The sequence below is a fragment of the Arvicanthis niloticus genome, chromosome 15 (assembly GCF_011762505.2).
Source record: "Arvicanthis niloticus isolate mArvNil1 chromosome 15, mArvNil1.pat.X, whole genome shotgun sequence".
Taxonomy (NCBI): domain Eukaryota; kingdom Metazoa; phylum Chordata; class Mammalia; order Rodentia; family Muridae; genus Arvicanthis; species Arvicanthis niloticus.
In genome coordinates this window covers 56,054,666-56,066,728 of record NC_047672.1, presented here as the reverse complement: position 1 = coordinate 56,066,728, position 12,063 = coordinate 56,054,666, and positions in this window count along the sequence as shown.

Sequence of the window (12,063 nt, the reverse complement as noted above, 5' to 3'; positions counted from 1 at the left end):
AGATCCACCCAGATGTGGCTTGTAGCATTCCCTGAGCTAGAATCCTAGACTGAGCAAAAGGGAGAACGGAGCTGAGTGAGCATTCACTGAGCATTTGACCAGCCTTTAGTTGCTATGCCTTCCTGACATGATACACTGCAACCCCTGGACCTGTAAACCTGAACAAACTCTTCCTTCTTTAAGTCATGTCATAAGGAGGAGGAGAAGGAGGAGGAGGAGGAGGAGGAGGAGGAGGAGGAGGAGGAGGAGGAGGAGGAGAAGTTAAAAAAATTTAAAACCATTCACTTAAATTTGATTTAACAGATGACTAACGAGCAAAAGACCTATAAATACAACACTTTGTCATCAAGTTCACAAAGCATTGTTCACATGCTCTCAGAACAGACAGCTGCAACAAATGACAGTGACATTTATCAAATACTAAACTCATTTCATTGTAGATTGTGCTTGGGAGGAATAATAAATAAATTGCTAGATTAAGTCTAGGACATTCTTGACTTTTCTTCTTGCAATAGTTCATGAAAGAGAAAGTAAGTAGCAGAAGTGAAAGGAGGAAACGTATATTAAACTGAGAGGGAAAATGTTAATGTATCAAATATATATTGGTTCATCAAATATATAAAATTCATATATATAAAATTCAAATATATAAAACTTCATCAAATTTATATAAAAAACAGAAAGAATCTACTGGTTAATTGGGTGTAATGTGATTAACAGAACCTTTTTGAGGTACTATTTTAGCTAATGTAGGTAACAGACTATTTCAAATCTGTGATTTAAAACAAGATATTTATTATTGTTTACCAGCGCACCAGTAACTTCTCTGGCTCTGACTCTGTTGGCTGATTTTACTGGATCATCTATGTTTAGTTGGTGGATCAGTTGGAGATTGTTTGTTATTGGACATTGGCTAGATGTTAACTGTAACAAAGTCGATAACTAGGTCATATAGCATTTAACTTCCCTCAGAGTTGCCTAGGCTTCTCTAGAAATGAGAGACTAGAAGGCAAAAATGTAGCTAAGGCCTAGGATGAGAACTGACACCATCCCTTGCCCTGTACTGAATTATGCAGAGAAAGACATTAGAATCTACCAGATTCAAGGAGAATATAAACAGGAGCCTTTTTTTGAGAGTTAACACTGCAGAAAAACACATGATGCCAAGCATAGAGACAAAGGGGAAGCAAATTAAAGCCATTTTACAATTTATCTGCCTAATTGGCCAAAGATTTTAGGTTCCATTTTGTTTACAGTATAATGTCTGTGGCTGTGGAAACCAATCAGAATAAACCCAAGATATCTGTGGGACAAAAAACTGTATGTGGATAATTTGTGAAGTCTGATGTCAAGAAGAAGACATGGAGATGATCAGGACAGTAATTAAAACAGGTGGAAGGAAGGAAGTCAGCACTGCTGTGTTGTGAAAGTCACAACACGAATTGGAGTTTTAGAATTTATCAATGCTCATACTTTATGTGGTATTGTATGTGTGCCATGTCAGAAATACAGGAGGTCATATTTTGTCTTTCCAAAATGTCAGAATTTATTGAATAATATTAAATTTACAAGCTATATTGGTTTGCTTGTTTGAAATTTGCCAAGGATTCCAGATTTCCCTTGATAGATGGTTGTTGGCAAAAGCAGGTTCTCTTAGTCCAGTCTTAAGAAATACCACTAACTCTCAGATCACACATCACACAGAAATACCAGTATATGTACATTTGTAGGTTACATCATATGTATACCAGTCTTTCAAAGGACATACAGAGGTAAAGGGGCTTAAAGGAGCTTACACTGGAAATAGAGGCAAAGGCTGATGAAGATGTGAAGAGTATCTCTCAGGGATTACATATAGAACACACCATAGAGTCCAACTGCAGGATCAGAATTGAGCCCAGCATCAAGGCTGAATCAAGCTGTATAAAGGAGGTCCAAGACCGTGGAGGCAGCAGATGTAAAGTGCAGAATCTCATTCACTTGGATAAATGGGTGGATAGCAACTTGAATAAGCTACATCATCAGAGGGACCAAGAGAGATTGAGTCCTTAGGGGTAATCAGAAGTCCTGTGCCTATGGCCCTTGGCACACACATTTAATGGTCATATGACAAGAGACTGTATCTGTAGCCACCACAGTGCAAGGTTTCTTCTGCTTTGTGGGGTTCAGATAATGGGTTTGCACTCTTTCCCCAGACTGGAATGTTTTATATGGAGTCTCTGTAGTTCTTTGTGTATGGTTGAGGTACAGTGAGATGGTTGTTGGCAAAAGCAGGTTCTCTTAGTCCAGTCTTAAGAAATACCACTAACTCTCAGATCACACATCACACAGAAATACCAGTATATGTACATTTGTAGGTTACATCATATGTATACCAGTCTTTCAAAGGACATACAGAGGTAAAGGGGCTTAAAGGAGTCAGTCCGTGTCAAGTATTGCCTTGATCACTGTCTCAGTTCTGTCTTTGAGAGGGCTTCAACCAGAAGGCCTTATTGCTAAAGTAGACATGCTGACCCTACTCCTTGAGGGTGCCACTTGTTCCTTAAGACAATTGCTCTTTTCCAGGTGTGGTCGGTCTTGTATGCTGCTGCTGCTGCTGCTACTCCTGAAATCAAAGTGTCTGTAAGCTTAGGACCTGGCAGCAGAACTTTGGGTGCTTTGTATGAGTGTCAGGAGGGAGTGGCCGGAGTTTTGGAGCTGTAGAGCTGACAGTATGAATGTCTTTTGACTCCCATCTTTTTACCTTCAATCACAAGAAGAAATGATATAGGTTATGTGTCAACAGTTTCTGGGTGGGGCTTTTCTTGAGTGGTTTATATTATTGTATGTAGGGGTAAAGCAGGTAACCCCAAAGTAATAGAAACAACACAGAATGTAGGTGGAGATGCAACATTTTATCCCCTTTTTGTTATCTTATGGGTCCAACTGAGGAGTCAGTGCTTTCTAAGTGCTTATTATGTGCAGATGAGAAAGTGAGTGGCCTTTTGAAAATTAATTTTACATGACTATTAGGCTTATTAATTTCTAAGAAGCTGAAAACTGAAGAATCTGATTATGTCTCTTTGGCATGCTGTATAGTTAAATATCCTGCATTGTGGTTATCTTTTCATGCAGAGGGACTCATCATTAATAGAGTGAAACTCAAAGGAAGTCCCAAACTTCCATTTCTGTTTCACCTCTGATCACAATAAGAGTATTGGCCATCGTAAGCCAATCGTATCCATACATATTCAAAAGCTAATATGCCATGCCTCTCGGTCTTCACCCCAGTCCAGCCCAACCTGTGTGGCAGCCTGAATAGCTTTCTATGTATTTCTTCATACACAATCGAATTCAGCAGAAAGAAGACAGGTACCCACTAACTTTGAGTTGACTGTATTTGTATTCCCCATTTCCTGCATTTGCTCCTATATCAATTCTTCTACTTGATGCAGTTCTGGACTCCAAGAGGTCCTGTTAGTGTATCTGAACCAAAACTCGTGACTTTGGCTAGTCTTCCTTTGAAAGAGTTAATCAGTGCCTGGGATCTAAACTGTCTAATAGTTTGTGTTAAGCGTGTTTGTGTTAAGGAGGATGGAAAGGTTTAAGGTTATGCTTTTGGGGTACACTGGAGGAGTGTAAGGTAGCATTGCAAATGTATACTCCAGAGGTCATGAAAGAGAATTTTGAAATAGGCCCAAACTAATAAAAATAACAGGGCCCTGATTCCATTCATTTTCTCTAACCTAAATAGTTAAAAGTGCCTGCCAGCAGGTTTGGGCCTAGTTGATTAGTTACAGAGGAGGTGGAGTTACAAGACAAAGGCCTGTTAAGAACATCTCAAACTGACTGGCCAAGGGAGGAACTACACCCTGCCCCCATGGTACAGCCTGCTAGTGTTCCAAAAAGTAAAACAACCAATCGTGTGCACCCGCGAGAAAGTTCGCTTTTCCCCCACCCCGCCCATATATAAGCTCTAGACCCCTGAGCCGGGGGTCAGTCCCTCTATCCCCTATGTGAGATATGGGGATATGGGCTGGCCCAGAGCTCTGATTTAATAAACCACCTGATGTGCTTACATCAAGACAGTCTCTCGTGTGTCCTTTGGGTGCATGCTATCCTGTGACTCGAGTGGACCCCCCTTCTGGGGAGTCCTGGACCTTTCAGTCATAAATCATAATGGTACATAAGTTTAGGGATTGCCTTCCCCATGCCCACCATGGGGAATAGCCAGATAAGAAATAATTTAAACTTTGCAAGCCAGTATCTCTTGTAGTATGAAAATACCCACAGGTAAACGATAAGCCAGTGAAGGTGGCTGTGTTCTAATTGTACTGTTCTGGTAGAGTTGGGTTTATAGCACAACTGTCAGCAACTTTCTAGAACCACCCTTTTCATAAAACATTTTAGGTATGACCCATTAGGGGTTGATTTAGTGGAATAAATTCAGTAGTTTGATTAAATTCATTTGAAAAACACTGCAATAATCACAATAAACAAAGCAGAAAGATATTCATCTGACAATGTGCATGTGTAATATAGGTTTAAATCCATACAAAGAATTCATCTCTAATCGTAGACTTTAGCTAATAAACGTTTGCAGGCTGCTGGACAGGAATGTTAGGGCTGAAAGGCTAGCTCTTCGCAGTATACAGTAATGAAATTAACCTTGATCAAAGAGAAGTCTGCCTGTTACTCCTGGGGGTTGTCATCTGTAAGCCCTTTGAATAATCTGCCAAAGGCAGTCTCTTTTTACCTGGGGGAATTGAGCCATGCCAGGAAGTCTGATATGCAATATCAACTTGATTGCCACAGTGTCTGAAACATTTAGCCAGTGGATCCTGCAGCCCCAGCAGACTCTGTTTAGCGAGGCTGGGGTGAGCTTTTCTTTTGAACACACTCAATGTGCCTTGTGACATTTTGCTTCTAAGAGAAGAGGCTGTCCATGTTTGCCCTGGAGGAGACCAGATGGCAGCTTGTGCCTAGAAGCTTCTCCAACTCTTCCCCGTGTATCAGTTTGCTCGGGAACTTTTTATTGGTATTCTTTAGTTTTAATAAACTATATCTGTAAGTCTACAAACTTTCTCTATGTTTTGAGTCCTGTGAATTTGGGACTCTAAGGGTGTGCCTGGAGGGAATGTTGAACTTGTAATTGGCATCAGAAGTAAAGTCAGTCTTGCAGACTGTGTACACTTGAACTTCTAAAATAGAGGAGGAAACCATGAGATGGTGACCTTTATAAAGGTCATGCAGCAAATTAATGGCAGAGCTACAATGAGATACAGGGCTTGTAGTCTCCATGTTTAAAGGTTTCTTCCTATGGCTATGCCTCTTCATGCTCCTCGCCAACATTTGCCCAGTGTATCCGACCGAGTGCCAAGGGCCCAGTACACATTAACTTACTTTAGCCTCACAAAGTCCCTACACAATTTGTGCAAGGATTATTCTCCTTTTATAATGGCAAAACTGACACTTGAAGAGCTTAAGTCAACTTCCCTCTGTATGAGTTTTAAATAGCTGAGCAAGGATCCAAAGCTGGGGCTTCGATTCAATCCAAAGTCTTCTATGATTCACCAACTGTATTATTTCCTGTGCTGTGGAATATTCCACCCTTAAAATAAGTCAATTTACTGTCTTTCACTTCGCAGGCCTATTGGTATAGATAATGTGACAAACAGTTACATTATTGGGTCTTTTGTACATGACATAGTCTTTATAAAGAGGTCAAATTAATCAATGAGGAGAAAAGTTGTAGAGCACAGGCCAAAAGCTTCCTTAAATCAAGATCCCTTAACTATGTTATCCTTGAGTAGATGTGAGTTAAAGGAGTCAGTTGAGTTTCTGAAATATAATTTCTTATATATTGTGTACTCTCTCCCAAAATGTACTCATAAGATAATCTACCTTTTATGTAATTATTGAATAAAGAAAAAAAAGTGGTCTGGATCCTCTACCTTAAGAGAAAGTGTGCCTGTGGGCCTTTCCAATTGGCCAGGTATTGATTGCTATGGGCTATTAGTTTGGGTAGTTGCTATTTCACTGTTAATCTCAGTTGTCAACTTGATGAAATCTAGAATCACTTAAGAGATGGGCCTCTGGGCATTCCTGTCCAACATTATCATGGGTAGGTTAATTGACCTGGAAAGGTCCATCTACTATGGATGGTATCATCTCCTGGGCTTGGATCATGGACTGTACCAGAAAGACATCGCAAGCATCAACCACTTTGCTTCTTGACTGTGGAAGCAATGTGGCCAGCTGTTTAAGTCCCTGACTCTGGAATGTCCCTGTCATCATGGACTGTGCCCTTGACCTGACCTGTCATGATAGACTATGTCCCTGATCCGAGTAGTAGAATAAAGTCTTTTCTCTTAAATTGTTTTTGTCAGATACTGGTGAGTGGCGGGGGGGAGGGGGACAAAGTACATGTGCTCCAGACCAAAAAGGCTCCATAGCTTGGTGCATTTCCCACACTGCCTAAATCTCCCTTTTACTTTTCACTAACCAATCAGACCCTCCTTTTCTTCACACCAATGTTCCTATAATACCCAGAGCCTGCTGCTGTTTCCACACACTTCACTTTATGAGCTGAACAGCTGAGTTACACAGCCTTCACTTGTGAACCTGTGAAGTTCCTGCTGTTGGCTTTGGCCACTCTTGCCTCTTTCCTGATCATACCCATGCTTAGCTCAGAGATTTCAGCTCTTCCTTGCTACCTATCCCTTGTCAGCTTGAAGGTCTAAGGGTCGATCCTTTTACAATTTAACATTGACTGTATCAATCTCCTTACCTGAAGAAAACAGGCACAATTCCTTAAACTGCGTTAAACTCCAGTACGAGCAATGCCAGTTCCATTCCTCCAACATTCTGTAATACTATGCAGCATCTGAATAGCAGTGTTTTCAGAGCTGATCACAAGATTGCACAAAATGACTATCTTTTGAATACAACACATGACTGCCATAAATAAAGATTATAGTTACCCTGTAACATGAATGAAAGGGAAATATGACATGGATTCTGGGATATAGATAGTATTTTGGCATTGGGTGGGGTCCTTGAAAAAAATAGTTGTAACAATCATTTATGTTTAATATTGTAATCGCTGTATATTTAGTGTCATTTCAAAGTATCCTGCCCTCATTTCTCCCTTTTTAGTTATTTAGAAGCCTTTTGAGATTTTTCAATTTGCTTTCCCTGGTTAATGATATACTCAGTGCCCTCCCTAACAGTTTAGCCATTCGAATTCTCCAAAGCCAGTTTGTGTTGTGTGTCCTAAGGTCCATGATAGCATATTCTTTTAAATTGTGGGAGGAAGGGTACTAAGGAGTTTGGGAGATCTCATGATAGGGGATTGTGGGAATACAAGGAGTCACACAGGGTGCCAGGTCACTGCCTCGCCTCGTTCCCATGGCATCTCTGTAGACTGATTAATGATGCACTTCCCTCTCATTCCAAGTCTGACAATTGTCAGGGGCCTGACCCCTGGTGCTCCTGGATGACTTATTTAAAACATGATTTTTCTTTATCAATCATCAAAGCCAGAAGGTCAAAGGCATCGCAGGCCTAAATCCTGACCCTCTTCCAGAGGGAGCAGCACCTTGGGCAGAATATAGAGTATGGTGACAACCACATCTTGCTTTATGATAAATTATTAACACAAATACCAAAATGGAATTAGTGTTCTTTTATTTCTCTGTACGGGCACTCTTTGGTCTCTTTAATCTTCCCTTCCTGTCTAGCACTGTCAGCACTGGCCTGACTTAAACTTCTGCTTTGATTAAGCTTGCTAATTCCTAAGCCTCCATTTTTTCCCCCGCGTTTTTCCTGTGCAAGCTTTGTCTGTATCACATTCTTTCACCTTTCTACTTCTACCATATTCTCCTCATTTTTGATTTCTTTGTACCCCCCATTCCACAGGACATGGTCAGCCATTTTAACCTAACACTGATATCACTCTAGTGTCAGATAATATCACACTGTCATTCAGGATTTATAAGGTTAGCATTCCTAGTTCCCTTCTTGTTCAGAATTCTATTCAAATTCCTCCTTTTCCCACTCACCTCTTACCTCTTACTTCTTTTCTCTCACGATTTATCCTTGATTCTCCAATATTGTTTGCATAAGGAGGTTCTACATGTCACAAATAATTTATGAAAAAGAGCTGATAAGACAAAAGTGGAATTAAAATTAGATTGAATATCAGATGTCTCCATCCATGATAGTAATGCATGTAGGATCTTCCCAGCCATACTCTTTCCATTCCTGATACATGGTTCTCGTCCCATCCTGATTTTCTACAGCTCACTCCCCAGTTATGGTTGATTTTTATTGTAATTCAATCACCCGAAGTAACTTGTTGTCATTTCTACTCATCTACATTTATGAAGCCATTTTTCTTAAGACAACTCTTTCCCTAATATGAACCTTTACCCTTTCTGATATAGTCACTACCATTGTTTTTAATCTTCATTTACTTTTTCAAACAAATCGTTTTCATTTTTTAAAAATTTATAGAGAAATGTAGCTATACAAATATATATTTCTAAGAACCATGAATAAGACAAGCCGTTTCAAAATCTAACCTTATATATTCATCTATAATAAATATCTGCATTCAATTATATATGTTATCTCCATTTAAGATAATTCAGATGTCTTTGGTTTTAGATTTCATTGGCACTACACACCTCTAAGACTGCTTTACCTTGGTTTGGTTTGAAAGTCTCTTTAACATGCTTTCATCTCAGCTTTGCATACTGGAGTTTTACCTGAGATTTTGCCTCTTCTTCAATATCAAGTCTTTGGCACCAATTCCTTTCTGGTACACTTTTTGGACCTGTAGCATTTGTTTTATTCTATCTTCAGCTTCATTTCTTGCTAGGTCAACTCATGTCTAGGAGATTGTCTTTGATATATTTTGCAGCAGCCCTTTCTTTTTTTTTCTTTTTTTTTTATTAGATATTTTATTTACACTTCAGATGGCATCCCCTTTCCCCATTCCTCCCCCATCCCCCCTTAGGAAACCCCTATCCCATGCCCCCTTTTCCTTTTTGCATTTATACATTTTTTAAAAATAATGTTAATCATAGGCTTTATAAGTTTGGAATTGTTCAATCAGAGGTGTAACCCACTGACCAACCTAGATATAACAACTATCTTTGACTGGTGGAGATACTTGAACCTCTGCCTCCCTGTCTCCCCCCTCTTTCTCTCTTTCTTCACCTAGCTTCTCCTCTCTTTCTTCTTCTCCTCTTCTTACTCCTTCTCTTCCTCTCAGTACTCCTCCCACCTTAGCTCCTCCTACATATCACCCTTCCTGTTAAAATGAAACTTTTCTCTCAAAATACAATTAGAACATAATTATGCTGATTTGTACCAATGAGGTACAGGATAGTCCTAATACCCAGTCCATCCTTTTGTTGACTAACCAGCTCCTCTGTCATCTATTCTAACTAAAACATGTAGTTCTAAACCTGGCTTTAGGATGAATGTCAGCTGACGACCATCCACTCAAGTTTTTTCTCTTAAGGTCAATAGCTATATGTTTTCAACCCCATCAGAAATCCAGAATGACTGAGTTAACTATAATTGTGGGAAGCACAAAGCATAGCTTCTAAAACTTAGCCAATATATAGAGACCTCTGAACACCTGGACACTCGCTCTACTTCAAAACGTTGGAGCATCTGTTCGTCTGCCTTCTGGCCCAGGATCATCTGACAGACCTTAGTGCTCCAGAATTATTTAGGGCTGATTACTCTGTCTAGGCAGATATAATCAGTCGACTATTCTGCAAGTGTGTCCTTTTCTGAACAGTAATTTGTCTGTAGAAGGAAAGTGGCAATTCTTACCTAGTGGCTGTCTCACCACAACTGAAGTAACTCCAAGGATGCTCGATTTCTTCTTAGAATTCAATATAGGAAGCTGTCCAGAGCAGACAGGTCTCTAATGAAAATGAATATTAATACTGAAATGTTTGTCATGTCAATTCTAAGGATTTCTGATGTTTTGAAAACCAGCTATCCATGTAAGGTAATCTGGACTGTTGCCTGTTAACTCCACTCAGCTATTTCTAAATAAAACATAGAGAACACCCTTATAATAAACTCCAAGTCATGAATTTGCTATAGTCCCTTAACTCACAGGCTGACCATCTCAAATCAGTTAAAAAAAAAAAAAAGGTTAAAGAAGGACTGGGTCTAAGCTTTGTATTCCTAAATGTGTTATACTGGTACAATGCCTATGAGAGTAACAATATTCATCTCACTCTTATATCACTAAGAAGCTCATGCCAATGAAAACCTTAAAATTTGTAAACAAAGTAAATTGGTGCCATTTAAGAATTTATATCTTCATCTTGATATTAATTGTACAGATTTCTACTAATAGGTTATGGCTATGCAATAAACCCTAGCTAATCCTCTCTATTCCGACAAAACCACTACCTTTCCCTAGAGAGACAGCCCAACATTTACCACCTTAGTCCCCAAGCCCAGGGAATAGGGGCGCTGACTCATCATTAGCTTCTTCAAGCTGATTATGGGCGTTGAGATATTAGAAGAGGAGGGGCGGGGGGAGAGCAAGTTGACAATTCTCTGATGCTGTGTCTTCGCTACCTCCAGATGGAATTCCCGGACCTCAGAGGTTTGAGCAGGTCTGCCCAGCTTGCTTGTTGAGTAGATACATCAAGGCTGGTCATTCTGCAATATACAATTCTCAAAACAAATTTTAGTATCAAGATAGTTTTGTTTTTTTTTAAAGAGGGCTGACATTTTATTAAGAATGTTGGTTCTAACCGCTTTTCTATTTTTTCCCCTGTTTTATTGGATATAATATTTACATTTCAAATTTTATCCCCTTACCATATTTCCCCCACCACCCAGGAACCCCTTATCCCATCCCCCCTCCTCCTGCCTCTATGAAGGTGTTTACCCACCTACTCCCAGCCCCCCTCCCCACCCTCAGATTCCCCCCCTCTGTGCTCAGCCTTCAGGGTACCAATGATCTTGTCTCCCACCTATGCCCGACAAGGCCATCCTCCCCTACATATACAGCTGGATTCATGTGTCTCTCCATATGTGCTCCTAGGCTGGTGGTTTAGACCCTGGGGAGCTCTGGCTGGTTGGTATTGTTGCTCTCCTCACGGGGCCACCAGCCCTTAAGGTTCCTTCTATTTACTCTCTAACTCCTCCATTGGGAACCTTTGATCAGATTAATGGATAGCTGTGGGTATCTGTCTCTGGGTATGTCCGACTCTGGGGGACCTCTAAGGAGATAGCCTTATCTGGCGCAGCAGCCCTTTCATGGAGCCAATCCGATCCTCACCTCTGCTTTTCATGCTCCTCTGTATACCTTCTCTCTATTCTGTAAATCAAAGTATGTTGAATGCAAATCATGATTATTAAATTGTCAAAGACAGAAAGATGATTAAGAACATGTCTACTTCCTCTGTCCATTCAGTTCACTGGAAAAAAACTTAGGTAATTTACAGAGCTACAGAGCTGGAAGAAGTCTTCACTGGTTGTAGATAGCAGTGTGCTATTTCCCTTTTCCTTCAACACATTTTATGTATATATATATATATATATATATATATATATACATATATATATACACATATATATACATATATATTTCATATATATATACATATATATATATATACATATATATACATATATATTTCATATATATACATACATATATACATATACATATATATGTATGTGTATATATATACATATCTCCCATTGATTCTACATTCATAGTTTTAAAATGCCATATATATCCATTGATTTTATATTCACAGTTTTAATCAATCAAATATCAAAAATGTAGTCAGATTTTGTATTATCATAATCTCATACAACAGATATTTTTATGTTAAGACATTGGAGAAGTCTCCCTTCCATCCTAAAACAATGAGACTCTTAAGAAAGTTGGTTCAAGCCTTTCTGTCAGCTTTGGACCCCAATAAGAAAAGTCAGAGACCATCCTTACCTCAAACCTAACTGATCCAATAGATCTTTCCAAAATAAAATAGTTTTGAAGAAATTTTGTTTTGATCTATTTGAGCAGAAGTC